The sequence below is a fragment of the Octodon degus genome, unplaced genomic scaffold, assembly GCF_000260255.1.
Source record: "Octodon degus isolate 3935 unplaced genomic scaffold, OctDeg1.0 scaffold00010, whole genome shotgun sequence".
In the NCBI taxonomy this organism is placed as follows: Eukaryota; Metazoa; Chordata; class Mammalia; order Rodentia; family Octodontidae; genus Octodon; species Octodon degus.
The window spans coordinates 5,281,824-5,297,454 of NW_004524586.1; positions in this window are offsets into that span (position 1 = coordinate 5,281,824).

Consider the following 15,631-nt stretch of genomic DNA (forward strand, 5'->3'; position numbering starts at 1 on the left):
GGTCCCAGAAGCCATTTCTCCATGACTGCTGGGGGACAGCTGTACTTTGCTATAAATGCTGAGCCGGCGCTGGATTCCTCTTGCTTTGTGTCCTGCAGTTGTTCAGGCAGGTGGACAGTTCTGGACCCTCAGGGATACTGAGATTTGGGTTTTTTGTTTGTTTGTTGTTTTGGTGGAACCAGGGATTGAACTCAAACCCTTGAGCTTGCCAGGGAAGCGCTTGTTCTACTGAGCCATCTCCCTGCCTCCGATACTGAGATTTGTTGATGTGAGCTTCTAATTGGCTTGTGGTGGGCTCTAGAGAGAGCAGGAAAGACACCCTCCACTCACAAGCCACGTTATGAGATGTGGGTCAACTCTGGCTTTTTTGAAAAATGACAATGATTATTCTAAACTCTTTAAAATAACATCCTTCAGGCTGGAGAGATGGCTCAGTGGAATAAGTGCTTCCCTGGCAAGCACAGGGGCCTGAGTTCAATTCCTGGTTCTGCCAAAATAAAAATTAAAAAAAAAAAAAACATCCTTTTGCTTATGACATTACACAAAACAACTTAGGTGGCAGCACTCCTTTTGGAGTTTATACTCTGGACAGGCCAAAAATATCAAAGTCTCACAGTTAAATGGTAACTTATGGAAATACTATAACAAACAAAAATCTCCCCCCCAAACCCACCATTCATGTAGATTTAATTTAAAGCATAGTATGCTTGTGCTGCTACTTGAAAAACGTCCTGAACATTGGGTGGCTTCCACTAAATAAATTAATTTTTTTGTAATTGTGGAGGCTGAGAAATCTAAGATCAAGACGACTGCCAATTCAATTATTGATGATGGATCACCCTCTCTCTCTCTTTTTTCCTGGCTTGACTACTTCTAACGTTTGTGTGTGTGTGTGTGTGTGTGTGTGTGTGTATGTTTGAGGGACAGACAAACAGACAGACAGACAATGACAGATATATATATAGAGAGAGATAGAGAAGGAAGAGGAGGAGGAGGAGGAGAGGAGAAAGAGAAAGACAACAAGGACGGGAAAGAACAGAAGGGAAGAGGAGAGGAGAGGAGATGAAACAATCACAAGTGCACAAGGGGGGCTGAGCTCGCCATCCTGGTAACAAGGTAGTAGTCTACTCCAGTGGCACTGACACTAATGCATTTGTGAGGACTGAACCCTCATGACCTAATCTCTAATTAGACACCCCTGTCAGCACTGTGGCTTTGGCGATGAAGTTTCCAAAAATGAACTTTAGGGAACACATTCAAGCCATAGAAACTTACAAGATATCAAAAAGCCCTGCTGGATATCTTAAATAAGTATAATTGTTTTGTACTGGAAATCAAACTCAGGACCTCGGACTTGCCAGACAGAATAAATACAATTTTATTTGTTAATCAGACCTCAGCAAACCTGGGAAAAATAAATGCTAAGTAAATCATCTCCTCGAAGACAGACAGCACATATATCATTAGGATTCCTCTGACTTTAAGAAAGACAAGACCCAGCACCCCCAGTCTAGGCTCTGGAGGGAAACATTTCTCAACTCTGTTGTCACCCTTGCACTTCAAATGGATGTGTTCACTGGCCAACCCCAGCTGAAAGCCGGTGTGAAAGAGAACCTCCTTTGTAGTTAAAGCAGAACACCTTCTGGGGAAAAGCAGAGTGGGACACGGTGAAGACTTGGGCAGGAGGGCTGGCACCATGCCAACCAAGCTGACTTAGCAGGAAGAAGCTTGTCTTCTCACATCGTAAGAAGTTCAGAGGCAGAGGGGGCTCTGGATTCAGCAGGGCAATAATGTCATTCTCTGCCATTGGTAATACCTCTCCTCACAAGCCAAAGCTGGTTGCAGCAGTTCTATGAGTAAAATTCAATAAGACCTATATTCCATCCTATGAATCAAGTTTTTAATTAATTAATTAATTAATTAATTAATTGTGGTACCAGGGATTGAACTCAGGACCTTGTGCTTGCCAGGTAAGCACTTATTCCACTTGAACTATCTCTCTGGCCCCCTCTTTTCATTCTACTAAAAGTATCTATGAGCCAGGTTTTTTGTTGTTTGATGTTTTGGTTTTTGAAACAAGGTCCCTCTATGTAAGGCTTGTGTTGAACTCACTATGTAGCCCAGGCTGGCCCTGAATTTGCAGCAATCCTCCTGTCTCAGCCTACTGAGTGCTGGGATTACAGGTGTGCGTTACCACCTCTGGCTTCTATGAGTCAGTTTTAATAAATGAGGACAAGAGGGTTTTGTTTTTCCCCTAGTACTGGTGATTGAAACCATTTATTTTTCGTTTTGAGACAGGATCTTGCTAAGTCACTAAGTTGCTCAAACGGCTTGAACTTGCTTTAGCTCCCCAGAGAGCTGAGATTGCAGCCATGTGTCAGTGTGCTAGGTGACACTCTCTTTACCTTTTCTGTTAAATTTATCCTTGCATTTCATTGGATGAAACTGAGTCAGATATCCAGTTTTAAAGCAAATATTGAAAAAGTGGAATTAGGTCACCAGGATTAGCTGAAATTAATCATGGTTCATTTTTTTTGAGCCCACTGCCATCTAATACCTGAACAAACTTGTTTATGATAGGATTAAGAGAATGTGGCTGACAGGTGTACAATTCCTATTTTCCATGACAACCAAATACCGTTGAGTCTGCTGGGTCAGAAAGCCTGTGTAGAGTGGCAGTCTGAGAACGCTGCAGAGTCTTTTCTTTCTCTGATCCTGTTTTAAAATCAGCATTCTTTCTCTTTTTTCTTGTTTTCATTTTATGTATTTGGTACAGGGTCTCATTACGCACCCTGGACTCATAATGACCCTCCTGTTTTTGGGTTCCCCAAGGCTGGGATTACAGGTGTGCACCACCATGCCTGGATTCCTTTTCTGGCTCAGCACACCCCAGGGGCAGGGCCAGCATGGCATGTGGGACCTGGGATCAAACCCTGGTCTCTGCGCTTGCCAAAGCAGGTGCTTAGTCCATTGAGCTATCTCGCCAGCCCAAAACCAGCATTCTCTACAGGGTGTGACATGCAGATATCTTGCACTATGGGAGGCCTATCTTGAGCTTGTTCAAACTATTGAATGTTCCAGGAAATTCACCAAAGTGGACAGTCCCTATTTTTTGTGGGTTTTTCCTCTTACCTTCCATATCATGTAAGTTTTATGAGGGCCTCTAAAGTATTTGTTACTCCCTGATTATCAGACTGACTGAGAATAATACTAGTAATGTAATAGATCAACATATTTTATGGAAAGTCAAGATGGTCTGGCTCTGGGGCCAGGAGGTAGCTCAGAGGCATAAGTGTCTACCTGGCAAGTTTAAGGTCCTGAGTTTGATCCCAGGTACAAAAAAAAAAAAAAGAAAAAAAAGAAAAAAAAAAGATGATCTAGCTCTATATATGACCAAGGACTGAAGAAGAGGCAACATTGACAGTCAGCCTCTTTCTCTAGTCTGTCAAATTCCTGCTCAATGGGCCCAGGAGCAAAGTGGTTCTGATGATAGGGATGGAGGCTGCACATGGATTTCACTGCCTGGATTTCACCGTGCCAGCCAGATAGCTCAGTGGACAAAAGTGCCTGCTTAGGCAGAGCACAGCAGCCAGGGTTCTATCCCTGTTGTGCAGTGCCGGCCCCTTCCCCAGGGTGTGCTGAGACAGGGATTGAGACTGGGCGTGGTGGTGCATGCCTATAATCCCAGCGCTTGGGCGACTGAAAACAGGAGAATCACTATGAGTCTGATCTACATAGTGAGACCCTGTAGACACTATAGACCCTGTACCAAATATATTAAAAAAAAAAGTCAGCAGTACCAAATTTGATGCCTTTCAAAGTAGTCAAGCACAGTGGTACCTTGGTTCATGAACTTAATTTTTTCCATGATTCTGTCATAAAATTGGACGAGAACTGAATAAAATTCATTAACAAGGTTCCATGTTGACCACACGGGGAAATTTGATTCAAGTTAAAAAAAACAAAACAAAACAACAAACCCTTCCGTCACAGCAACCATCGAAGAAGAGTAGCCATGGCCCTCCGCTATTCCATGGTTATGGGCCTCAACAAGGGCCACAAGGTGACTAAGTATGTAAACAAACCAAGGCACAGCCGTCATCGCAGACATCCTACCAAACACACCAAGCTCGTGTGGGACACGATCCAGGAGGTATGGGGCTTCATCCCCCTACGGGTGGCACATAATGGAGTAGCTCAAGGTCTCCAAGGACAAGCGCGCCCTCAAGTTCATCAAGAAAAGGGGGGGATGCAGAAGAAGCGTGAAGAGCTGGGCAAGGTGCTGGCCACCTTGAGGAAGGCAGCTGCCAAGTAGGACTGAGCCCCTCTGGAATAAAGCTCTGCAGAAAGCTAAAAAAAAAAAAAAAAAAAAAAAAAAATTGATTCAATTCTTGGCCAATTTTTATTTATTTATGTGTGTGTGTGTGTGTGTGTGTGTGTGTGTGTGGCCAGCTCAGCCCACCAGGGGGCGAGGCTGGCTGGCATGCGGTGCTGGGGGATCGAACCGCGGTCCCTCTGCTTTGCTAAGCTTGTTCCAAGTAGGTGCCCTAGACCACTGAGCCATCTCACCAGCCCCTCTTGGCCAATTTTGTTTGCAACTAGAATCATGGAAAAACTTAAGTTTGTGAACCAAGATACCACTTATACCAAGGTAGGCCTGTACTTCTCTTAATCAAGAAGGGGCGGAGATTTGTTCTCACTGTACTAGGCACTTACTCTGATGCGGACTGGCCTCTTGGTCTATGACACAGCTGCTAGAACCACCGAGCATGGGTTCACCAGCACCTTCTCCACCGTCATGAGATTCCCACAGCAGGCGTTCGGATCCAAGCGCTCACTTCTGGCAGCAGGCTCCTGTTCATGCAAATGATTACTTCATCACACACCCGTCACCGAAGCACAGCTTGGCTAACTGCAAGGTGGGCTGGCTTGTTGAAGGCTCAGTTACAGTGCTATTTGGAATAAAAGATGCCGCAAGATGGGATTCTGCCCTGTCGGATTCGGTGCAGTATATTCTTTGAATAATTATTTGGTACTATCTCCTGAATAAACCAGAGCATATGCATTGAGAAACCAAGAGTAGCAGTGAAGTGATCCTGTTTCCTGGGATGCCCAATAACCCACAAGCAGGTTTTATTCCTGTCCCAATAACCTTGAGTCAAACAGGTGTGGAAATCCTATTCTACAAGATGAGTGTGGATGAAGAGAGCATTTCTGTTAAAGGAAGTGGTAAAAATTAGAGTGAACTGGAAATGGGACTTTCCATTTTCAAGGTCTATATTACTGAACTGAAAAGCAGATTATTTCTACTTCTTGAGACAGGAGGTGGGGACATTGGATTACTACTATACAGTGAGGTATATTTGCCTTCTGTCACCAGACTGCATCTTAGAGGCTGGAACCTTAAACAGGAAGAGCATTCTCTCCAGGCTCATTTGAGGGGCCGGCTGGTTGCAGGCACTGGCTGCTTTCGGCTCCGGGAGGCTGCCCCTCACCCCTCCGTATGCTACAGCTCACCTGCCCGTGTCTTCCCGAGGGTACTCCCCCAAGGCATCCGGGAGCGTGCTTTCAGCAAACTGACTCACAAAGCGGAGTCTTATACATGTAGCGTTTCCTGAGTGCTATTCTGTCACCCATGCCACCCTGTGATTTTCTTTTGGTTGGAAATAACTCACAGGTCCCGTCCCTACTCAAGAGGCAGGTGCTACATAGAGTGCAAGCATTTGGAGGTAGAAATCATGGGGAGCCTCCTTAGAATCTGCCTGTTGGCCAGGAAGACTGCCGGGAAACAGGATCTGCTGCAGTTCCTAGGAGCAGCCCGTGCCTACTAGTAAGGGTTAATAGAGACTACAGCACCCTGAAGAGACACAGCAACTGAATAGGTTAAAAAAACAACAAAAACAAACAAATAAACAAACAAATAAATCTGACCAACTGAGGTTGTGGCTAAGACTAGGAAAAAATGGAATACATAATGCAAGAAAGAAGTTGTGGATATAGACTACAGCCTGTGACCACCTACCAGCCTGGACTTGGGGCCGGCCACCTGGACACTAGCACTGTCACAGTACTTCTCCCTGCTTGTGTAAGCATCCTGCTATGTGTGGGTGGGGTTTGTACGTGCGAAGTTTCTTAGTCTAGACAGCTATAACAAGATATTGTAGATTTGGATAGCTTTTAAATAACAGAAATTTATTTCTCACAGTTCTGGAGGCTGGGAGGTCTAGGATCAAGGCCCTGGCATACACATTGTGCGGTGAGGCCCTGATTTCCTGGTACATGGAGGGGATCTTTGTATGCCTTGACTCGGTGGAAGGCTGGAGTCTCTCCTCCTCTCTCAGCCTCTTGGAGTGCTGAGATTACAAGTAGGTATCAAGGGCTGGCCAGACAGCTCAGCGGACTACAGCGCCTGCTTAGGTAGAGTGCGGGAACCAGGTTGGATCCCAGCACCACATGTCGTGCCAGCCCTACTCCTGGGGTGCACTGAGATGGTGACTGAGATTGGTGTGGTGGTGCACCCCTGTAATCCTAGTGCTCTGGAGGCTGAAAACAGGAGGATCACTATGAGTCTGGTCTGTATAGTGAGACCCTGGAGATCCTGTACTAAAATACACACACACAAAAAGCAAGTAGACAGCAGCACACCAGGTTTGGAACTTGTTTTATGCCAGCATTTATACAATTCAGGAAGTGTTTGCCCTAATGACCTAAGTACCTCCCTTCCGAACCTCATCTCCTAATACCACCACCTTGGGAGTTAGGAAATCAATACACGAATGGGGGCACATTCAGAGCTCTGTAACCTTTTCCTCTTTCTCATTATTTTTATTTTATATGTAAGTTGTTTAAAGTCCTTAGGTAACAGAATATTCTATGAATAGATGACAGTGTGTTCTTCAGGGTTTGGTCAGGCTGGGGGTGAGTCAATCCAGGGCTTTAGTCACACTATGCAAGTGCTCTATGTGGTGTACAATGTCTGCTGGGAATGTGTAGCTCTTCCTTTCGGAGACAGAGAAAGAGTCCTTTTACTTATAAGACAACTGTGCTTCTTTGGGTGGAAATATAGTTGTTTTGTTGTCATGTGGAAGATAAAATGCATGTAGAAGGGTGTATGCGGAAGCCGAGTCTCCAGAGGGCTTGATGTGCCAGTTTCCAATTTATCACCTCTCAGCAGTAAATCAGTCCTTCATTGTGCTCCGGGATAATGGAGACAGCCCTGTAAATATTTTTCTTTTTAGGCCAACAATGCTGAGCTCTGTCAGCAGAAAGAGCTGTGAGACACAGTAGGAGAAAGAGGTTCTCTCCTGGGTTCTGTGCTCTTCTACCCAGGTTGCGGCAGGCTGGGGCCAGCTCCTGTAAGCCAGGCTCCTGGAGCGCGTGGCCTCCTGGTTCCAGGCTCCTGCTGTGGTGCTCAATTTCGCTAAGAATGAACGAATCCTGGGATAGGTCATCCCATCCCTGGTCTACAAGCCCCCAGGAGATCAAGGCGTCATAAAATAGAGAAAAGGCGAAAGCCCTGACAAATGCATAATTACTGGGCAGCACAGCAGGTGTGGCCTGCTTCTGTTCTGAGGTGACTGGACTCAAGCTGCAAAGTTTGAAGGGTGGAGAGTGATTTGACAGGTTGGGGATGGAATTTTATTTTATTATTTTTGCTACTCCTTATTTTATTTTTTAAAATTTATTTGGCACAGGTTCTCACTGTGCAGCTCAGTGTTGTAGTGATCCTCCTGTCTCAACCTCCCCGGTGCTGGGATTACAGGCACGTTGCCACCGTGCCTGGTTTGGGGGCCGGCATGGCGCGCCTGGGGTTCTGGGGCTGGCATGGCATTGTGGTGCTGGGGATTGAACCCAGGTCCTTGCGCATTTCTCTACATCTGGGTTATGGACTGGGAAAACCTGAAGAATTGAACTATTGATTACAGCACTTCAGTGGTTTCTCAGTGTGAGCTGGTGCCCGCAGAGTAGGCCAACTTCTATGATGGTGGCTCAAGGCTACTCACGCTATTTTAGCAAACAAGAGCTGTGCCGCCTTTTTGTCATAACCTAAAAGTCACAAGTGGTTTTTCTTTTTTCTTCTTTTTTAAAAATGTATTTGGTTGTTGTTGTCTCACTGTGCAGCTTGGACTTGTGATGATCCTCCGGCTTTGAGCCTCCCCAGCGCTGGGATTACAGGCGTGCACCACTACACCTGGACTTTGGCTGGCTCAACCCGCACTGGGGGTGGGGCTGGCTGGCATGTGGTGCTGGGGATCGAACTATGGTCCCTGTGCTTGCCTAAGCTTGCGTAAGGAGGTGCTTTAGTCCACTGAGCTATCTCACAGCCTGTGCGTTGTTTCTTATGCCACGAGTCACAAGCCTGTCCTGAAACACAGGAAGGGGACATGGGCCTAACATCTTGATGGGAGGCAAGGCAAAGAATCTGCACTAGAGTGGAAGTCAGATGTCGTTCCTAGTAATTTGGCTCTAATTCCTTCTGGGCCATCGTAAAGCCCGGGGATGTGTGTAATTTATCTCAAGCACAGAAGTAGGGAGAGGACTGACAGTAAAGTTGCACTTTGTGTGCAGAAATGAAGTCCCGCTGAGCGACTGGAATCTGCTGCTGCCTGTCGCTATCTCATCTGAGCATGTCAGCCTGGAAGGCTAATTTTACGTGTGAACTTGACTGAGCATTGGCGTGCACAGGTATTGTGTGTGCTTTCATTTTCCTCTTCAAATCTACCATCGAAGTTGCCCCGGTGGCCACTGTGAGCCTGGAGGTTGGCCTCTCACAGGTGATTAGGATGGGAAGCTGGACGAGCGCCTTTCTCTCTGGCGGAGTGCTCATTCTCAAGTACCGGATTCGTTACTGCGAGAGCAGGTCGTTAAGTGAGCCTGCCCCTTTCTCACGTAGCTGCTTCCCCTTCTGTTTTTCTGCCACGAATTGAAAGAGACAAGGCCCCCGCCAGATGTGGCTGCTCTGTCTGGGACTTCCCAGGCTCCAGGCACCATGAGAGCTAAAAGAAACTTCCTTCTTTATCAATTACTCAGTCTCAAGTATTCTGTTACAGCACCAGGAAACAAACTTAAATGCTGGCTGTGTCTGTGGGTGAGGTCGGAGGAGCTGAACACAAGGAGTAGAACAGCAGAGTACGTGGCTTTCTGCACTGTGGGGTAGGCCTTGTCCAGTCCCTGGAAGGCCTGAGTAGAACAGAAGGCTTGATCTTCCTATAAGGAAGAGGGAAATTCTGCGTGACGCCTTTGGGCTGATGGGAAGTTTCCCTGCCTTCACACTTATACTGAAACATTGGCAGTTCCGGGTCTCAAGCCCACCAAGTACCTGTGGGTTGGGACTTGCCAGGAGTGGAGGCCCAGGCCTGCAATCCCAGCACTCAGGAGGCTGAGGTAGGAGGATCACTGCAAGCTTAAGACCAGCCTGTGGGCTACAAAGTGAGCTCAAGGACAGCCTGAACCACATGGATAGTGAGACCCTGTCTCAAAAAGCCAAGAAAAAAAAAAAAAAAAAAGATGGTGAGACTTATAAGCCTCCATAATTTCAAGCTAATTCCTCTCTTCTGTCTCTCTCTGTCTCCTACCCTCCATCTCTCCCTCCCTCCTTCCTGCTCTTCCTCCTCCTTCCCTTTCCCTCTGTATTTTTCTCTTTCTTTATCCTCTTGGATCTGATTCTCTGGAGAACCTTGGCCAACACTTGCTCTTCTCTGCAGACCGGCTTCCTCTGACAGCTCAGGATTTCTACTCCCCATGGATCTGCATCATGTCCTGGGTTTGGCTCCCTGAGCACCAGCCTACTGGTGCTCCCGGCCAAATTCCAGGCAAGGTCTGATAGGCCCAACGATCAGGGCAGGCCTTTGATGTTTTGTCTCTTCTGGGCCCAAGGGTGAGGTCCCAGATATATGCAGTGGTTACAAGGCTGCATTTGGAAACAAAACATTCGAATTCCATTTCTACCTCCACTAGATGTGTGTGGTGTTTGGATAATCCACTCACTCTCTTGGTGCCTCAGTTTTCTCATTTTAAAGCGGGGGTGGTGTTCACAGCCCCTACTTCGCAGGGTTAATGTGGTGGGTAAGTTCAGAGACAAAGCAGTGGACGTCGTGTGCAGCAACAGCTGGTGCTCTGTGAGTGCTAGGTGTTCCTACTGAGCCCCTTCCGCTCTTGCCCCCTTGGAGGTGATTCCAGCCCATCATGGTTGAGGATTCCAACCTCTCCTCCCCTCAACAGATGGTCCAGGGGAGCCCCATCCCAGGTTCAGCAGGCGGCACCCTTAGAACCTCCTGGGCCTCCTCTGATTGTCTGGAGTTAGAGGCACAAGTTAGCTTCAGAGGAGACCTGTGGCTCCTGACCTGGCCAGGCCTGATCTCTTCCTGGTGGGGTGGGGGGGGGGTGGAGCTTTGCCAGTCAAATGCTTTTGCTACTTGCTCAAGCCCAGATGTGGCCCCTGGCCCCCAACAGCCAGAAACTGCCCAGAGTCCAGGCTGCTTCCTGGCCCAAGGACTCGTTGGGCCTGAAGTCATTAGTCCTATAGCTACCCAGGTTCCTACCCTGTACCTCCCAAATGGACGCTCACACACTCCTTGAATAGCCTTGTTCCCACAACCTAGTAGGAGTCACCCTGGTAACGAGGCTGGAGGAGGGAGCCACATAGCCCAGAGATGTGTGTCACCAGGCTGGCTCCACAGTGCTGTGCAGAGTACCCTGCCCAGCAGCTGCGTGGGTACCATGTTGCCGCGTGAGGAGCAGTAGGTTGTGAGCCAGGCGACCTAAGCTGTTTTATTCTTGAGACAGACACACTCTATGTAGCCCATGTTGGCCTCAAACACAGCAATCCTCCTGCCTCAGCTTCCCTTGTGCTGGGATAAGCCACAGGAGCCACCATGCAGGAGACCTAAATTCTAACTCAGCACTGCCATCATCTACCATCTATGGGACGAAGAGCCAGTCACATGCCCTTTCTGGTTCTTGGTTACCTTCTCTGTAAAATGAGAAGCCCAGGCCAATGGTTCATCTCATGCATACGATGCAGCGCACTGCCCGGTCTCTAGTAGATTGCAGAGAATGTTTATCTAGTAATTTAACTAAAAGATCCAAGGCAGAATTGTGCAAGTCTCAGTTTCCACCTGCTTCCTGGCTGTGCTGCCTCTCTGGTCAGCTGATTGCTGTGGAGTGCCAGCCTGGCCTGATACATAATGCGTGTTAAACAAACGGGAGCCGAGTCCATAACCCTGCACTTGCACAGCAGCCTGCAGACTGAAGCCAGAGCAGAGCCTCACCTGAGCAGTCGGAGCTGGTCGTGGGGTCTCAGCTGGAGCAATGTGTGCCCCCTGCCATGCACTTCTGGCCTTCCTCTCTGGCCGGCCTGAGTCACTGCACTGGGGCTTGGACGATCAGCCAACATTACCCTTTGTCTCAGTTACTTTTCTCTCATTGCTGGGACAAAATACCTGGCACCCAGAATTAAGGAAGGAGAAGTTCACTTAGCTTCCAGTTTGTGGAGGTTTCAGTCCATACTTGGCTAGTTCTAAGGCAGAGTGGCACATGGCAGAGGGCAGCAGTGTGTGGCAGCAGAAAATAGCAAAACAGCAAGAGCAAAAACAGGAGCAGCAGCAGCAGCAGCAGCAGCAGCAGCAGCAGCAGCAGCAGCAGCAGCAGCAGCGAGCAAGCCTCTCTCCCTTCTAACACCGCATTCAGGCTATCCACCCCGGGGAGTGTCTAGCACTTACACCCGTAATCCAAGCCTTGGTTTATGAATTAATCACAACCTCTAGAAAGTCCGCCCTATGACTGCATGAGGCTTTGGGGGGGCAACTAGATACAAACCCTAACATCCTTGTCCCCTGAACGATGTAGGATATGCTCTTGTTCACATTGTTCCCTCTCTTTAGAACTGTAGGAACCAGGATTTCCCCCCATTGACAAGGGAATAAGTCAGCCTAGTGCTGTTTCATTGGTGCCTGTACTAACACGGGGTTCCCAAGTCAGACACAAAACAACACGAGCATTGTAGTGATGCCCGTTCGTTCCCCTGTCTTCAACCCTCACAGGATGACATGAAGAGGCCCAGAGGGACACTGCACATGCACTGGGACCTGGCTGAAAGCCCTGAATACGAGGGTGCCACTGCTGCTCCCACCACCACTGCTCCTATTGTAAGCAGCCCTGGTCTCCGCAGGAAGACCTCCCCTTATCTCTGAAGGTTGCTGGTTGCAGACACGACCCTGAGTTACGATTGGGTAAAGAGCCATCACAGCCTCGCGTCCTTGGTATGCCCAGAAACGGCACTGGGGGTCGCTGTTCCCAGCAGCAGCTGTCTCCAGTGTCTGCTTGTCCTTATTCTATGCACCCGCAGATGACGCCTGTGTTTGATGACTTCCCCAGTCCTTCCCTCACAGTGCTGTCTCCTTCCTTTCTCTTGGTTTCCTTGTAGCCATCATCAGTGGCTCTTTGTTGCCCACAGCAGTCCCTCCACTTCTGCAGCGCGCCCACACACAAACCGGGGTTTCTAGGTTTCTGCTTGCCGCACCTGCTCGTTTGCAACTGGCAGCTGCTTAGACCAGATTTGTTGAGTTGGACATAATCAAGATCTTCCTGCATGTTTGTGCTTTTCCAGAGTCTGATCCACGGCCCTTCGAATGGTTCCAGGATTCCAGAGGCTAAAAATAACGTCCCAAAGTCGCTACAGACATCTTCCTTGTAAGGAGCGACTTGGTTTCTGAAACTGAAAGTTTATGCCCACCAGGTGGCGCCCTGACCCTCACTCGGCCTGCTGCCTTTTTTTTTAGAAATGGAAAGGATTGTCTTAATGTTTGTTCCCTTAGGTCTCCTGCTCACGGAAATCCTGTCATCACCAGCTAGTAGTGGTGATGTATGCCTGTAGTCCCAGCACTGGGGAGGCTGAGACAGGTGGGTTGCCACAAGTTCCAGGACAGCCTGGGCTGCACAATGAATTCAAGGCCAGTGGGGCCCTGTCTCAAACAAACAACTCTTGTCATCAGTCCAGTACTCAACTGCAGTCCCTGGCTGCCCATCCGACCCTCAGCTCTAGGGAAAATCAGCATCCAGAGGAGAATGAGAATGTCCCTCAAGACTGAATAGGGGATGCTGAAGGAAAAGCCCTGAAATGGGGATCCAAAGGCCTAGTACAAGTCCCAACCCCACACTTACTATCAGGTTAATCCGGGTTCCACTGCTGACTGTACACCTGACACAACAGCCCAAAGGGGGAGAGGCTTATTTGGCTCCCAGGGTCAGAAGTTTCAACCTGTGGTCAACTAGCTGAAAGGCAGAAACATCCTGGGGGGGCAGGGCTGGGGTAGGGTGGTGGGGTGGGGGAGATGTGATGGCGGAAAGGCGCCCCCCATGGCAGCTGGGAAGCAGAGCCAGAGAGGAAAGAGCCATGGCCAGCGGCACCCCCACCCCACGCCCCCTAGACCCACCCGGAAGTGTTTCTCAAGCCAATCCAGTTGATAATCAAGATTAACCACCGCAAAAGTTGAATACCTTTAGGTGAGAATTTTAACCTTTCTAGGTTTGTGTAAGAAAAACACCTAAAAGAGCTTGGAAGAAGGCAGGTGCGGTGTCAGTCTCCCTGGGCTCCTGCATCAACAGTCCCTAGCAAGTCTGGGCACACGGTCGGTTCCCCCAAGCCTGTACGCCTTGCTTTCCCTATTGGTGAATCAGGGCTAATAACAAATACTTTATAGAGCCAGTGTAAACACCAAGTAGAACTACGAATATAGAGTGCTTTTTACAGTGCCTAGTATACAGTAGGCACTCAGTGAATAGAAATCCCATATATATTTTGTATTTTTAGTCCCTAAAATGGTCCCATGGACTTGGTAAATGCTCAGTCTCAATATCTATTTGTTGAACTAAAAAAAATTACAGATGAAGAAACTGAGGCTCGAAGAGGTTAAGTTGCCCTTCCCTCCGGGTCCTGGCAGGAGCAGGCAAGCCACGGTGTACAGCCAAACAGTCTGACTGCAGAGCTTGTATCATGCCGTGCTACCTTACACAGATGTGGGGTTAGACATCACCGTTTGCTCATTAGAATAGACATTCAGAGCTGTCTCAAGCCCAGGCCAGGGGCTGGTGCATTCATCTTAGTGGCCGGGAGATGGACTAGCTCTGCAGTGTAGGTCAGCCGCAGCCCCAGTGCAGGAATGGTCCCTGGGGTGCGAGGGGGTCCTCCCAGTTTACTGGTGTTCCTGCAGCCACTCAGACATCTACTGAACTTATATTCGTGGAGCACAGGGGAGGTGTTTGCTGTATACCTGGTCCAGGCAAAGATGGCTTAGGCACAATAACAGATGATTACCATGTAGCAGTCTCAGAACTGCAGCAGGCTGGTCCAAAAGGAGGGCCCAGGGACATAGCTTAGTGGTCTCAGTGCCTGCCTGGCAAGTGCAGGGACCTGAGTTTGATAGCTTGTACTGCATACTGAGCCAGCTACCAAGACTGGGCATGGTGGCACATGCCTGTAATCCCAGTACTGGGGAGGCTGAGACAGGAGCTCCATAGCAAGACCTTGTACCAAATCAATCAGTCAATCAATCAATCAATCAATCAATCCAAAGGAGGCCTAGGCAAGCAAGTAATCAAAAGCTGGAGGTTGGGGGGGAGTGTGCTGGCAGCATTTAACCAGGACACTGAAGGAGAAGCAGTTTTCCAGACTATTTGGGTCTAGGAATGATGTGTGTTCTGAGCTTATTTGGAGAATTTAAGAGGATTGGTGGGTTGGCATCTGTAAAGAAAAGAAATGGAAATGGAATGCAATGAAGGAAGTGGAAAACTGGGTAGTTGGAAGTTGGTTGGGGACAGATTGTGAAATATGCCACCTGGAAGAGACCAAACTCTATCTGTGGTCAGTGAGGAAAGCTGTGTAATGAACGCCTCAATCTGTTTCAGAAGGTTGTGGAAGCTCACAAAGGTTGGATCTGCCCAACTCAGCACGGGGAAGGCCAAGGTAGGAGGATCACTATGAGTTTAGGCCATCGTGGACTAAATAAAAGACGCTGTCTCAAACGAAACAGAAGAGAAGAGAAGACTGGATCAGAAGGGATGACAAGCGACACCAATAACCACTAGTTCCAGGAAACCCAGCCCGTCCAGACTTGGTTTGCTGTTGCAACTTTGAGAGAAATAACTTCCTATCGCTTGGGCTGTCCTGAGGCTGAAGGGGGACCGCACAGAGCCCAGTGCAGGTACTAATAATCGAAGTTACAGCCCTGAACTCATCATCACAGGCCGCTTGGCAGATGAATTAAACGCGCGGGCCTTGTTATTTCTGGAGCTGGGATTGTGTCCCAGCCATGATAATTGGCACGTTTTTAATGTAGGCAAGACAAGAAGATGGCCAACATGGGGCTGGATAAAAGGGTGGGCTTGTCATGTTTTGTGTCCTGTGGGTGGGGCAGTGGAGCTTCCGGTGACTCACTGTCCTTTAGTCAGACTGGGATCTCGGTGGTGAATCTGAAAGTCTGAACCCGCAGTAGGACTGGAAGAGCTTGTGGAGAGCACTCGACTGGGGCAAAGACGGAGAAAGGAGAAAGAAGGGGGCCCAGCCAGGGGCTGGGAGAGCGCGCACGCAGCGGGCCTCCCTCTCGAAGCCAGGCCTCGTAGGAGCGGACCCAGA